This window comes from Carlito syrichta, unplaced genomic scaffold (genome assembly GCF_000164805.1).
Source record: "Carlito syrichta isolate Samal-C Ts95f unplaced genomic scaffold, Tarsius_syrichta-2.0.1 Scaffold304603, whole genome shotgun sequence".
NCBI lineage: Eukaryota > Metazoa > Chordata > Mammalia > Primates > Tarsiidae > Carlito > Carlito syrichta.
In genome coordinates, this window is record NW_007248699.1 from 98,685 (window position 1) to 100,536 (window position 1,852).

Here is a 1,852-nt window from a genome sequence, read left to right on the forward strand (position 1 = left end):
CATGTGCTACCACGCCCTGCTTATTTTTTTATTTATTGTAGAGATGAGGTCTCGCTGCCCAGGTGGGTCTCGAACCCGCGGGCTCAGGCAATCCACTCACCTCAGCCTCCCAAAGGCGCAGGATTACAGGCTGAGCCACCGAGCCCGGCTAAATATTTATATTTAAGCCAGCATGGTGGCTCACTCCTGTAATCCCAGCACCTTGGGAGGCCAAGGCAAGAAGATTCCCTGAGCCCACAGGTTCGAGACCAGCCTGGGCAACTTGGCGAGATCTCACCTCTACAATAATCAAAAAATTAGCTGGGTGTGGTGGTGCATTCCTGTAATTCCAGCTACCTGGAGCTCTGAGGCGGAAGGATCGCCTGAGCCCAGCAGGTTGAAGCTGCGGTGACCATAAGTGTGCTACTGTACTCCAGCCTGGGCGACAGAGTGAGACTCCAACTCAAAAAAATAAATAAGTAAAACACCATATTACTATGTTCACAGAATCTGTCAGTCAGGAAATGAGATAGGATGGTTTGCCTTGCGTCCAAGGCAGATCATCTGTGTCTTTAGATGCAGATTTTCAGACTGTGAGGAGCCTCATCAACACCTGTTTATGGTTTTGGTGATAAGACCCTGGGCCTTTGGTGGAAGCTGTAATGGGATGACATTTTGGGGGGGTCTTGGGAGAAGGTGGATGTATTTCACACATGAACATAAGCCAGTCACTGTGGCTATGCTCAAAATAGCCACACACTCTCACTTATCTTCCATTGATAGGCGAAATCTGATTCCCCTGCCCTTGAACCCAGGCTGGCCTGAATCACAGGCTTGGCCAGTGGAGAGAGCCGCCCAACTTTGTTTCTGGCACTTTCAAGTTGAAGTCACAGGAAGGCTTTTGAACATTTGCTCTTACTCCCCAGCTGCCAGAATCCGTCTGGGACTGGTGTGTGAGTCCCTGGGATGACAGCCCCAGTGGCCTTCAGATGGTGGGGGCAATTGTGGATGCCCCTTCAGATGGCCACTTTCGTGTTCTGAATTCTGAGAAGCAACTGCAACATATTTAATAACTGATTAAAATGCTTTGCTTATGGCCTGGCTAAAGTTTCTATACATAGTGCTGTGTGACTCTTAGTTACAGAAAATTCACAAATGCCCCTCTAATATTGAAAAATTTGCTAAGAAGATACCACAATCAGTATTTCACATGGTTCTACTGCCAAGAACGCCCTTGTGTGTTCATCTCCGAGACAGAAAAAAGCAGCTGTATGTTTGTGAATGTTGTCTAGGCCAGCAGGGGTTCCCTGCCAACAGCCAGGCAGTGTGGGCCAGACTGATGGGGCCCAGCCTACATGAGCCCAACAGCCGGTAAAAGAAGCAAGTCAAGCCGGGCTTGGTGGCTCAGCCTGTAATCTCGCGCTTTGGGAGGCTGAGGTGAGTGAATTGCCTGAGCCTGCGGATTCAAGACCCACCTAGGGAAGTTGCTGAGACCTTGTCTCTACAATAAATCAAAAAATTAGCTGGGCTTGGTGGTGCACGTCTGTGTTCCAGCTCCTTGGAAGGCTGAGGTGGAGGGATTGCCTGAGCCCAGCAGGTCGAGGCTGCAGTGGCTATGAGCATGCCTCCTGCCTGGGCAACAGAGTAAGACTCTGACTCAAAAATAAAAATTAAACTTAAATAAAAGAAGCAAGAGTCCAGTATGACCATACCACAGTCCTGACAAGTGGCGGGAGTGGGAGAAGTACATCATCCCCAGTGCCTGGTGTGGGGCCTTTGGGGGCTTGGCCCCTAGGAGGGAAGGGAGTCCCAGGCTGGGGTACAGGCATTGTAGCTGAGCCAGGTCACCTATTTTTTTTTTTTTTTTTTTTTT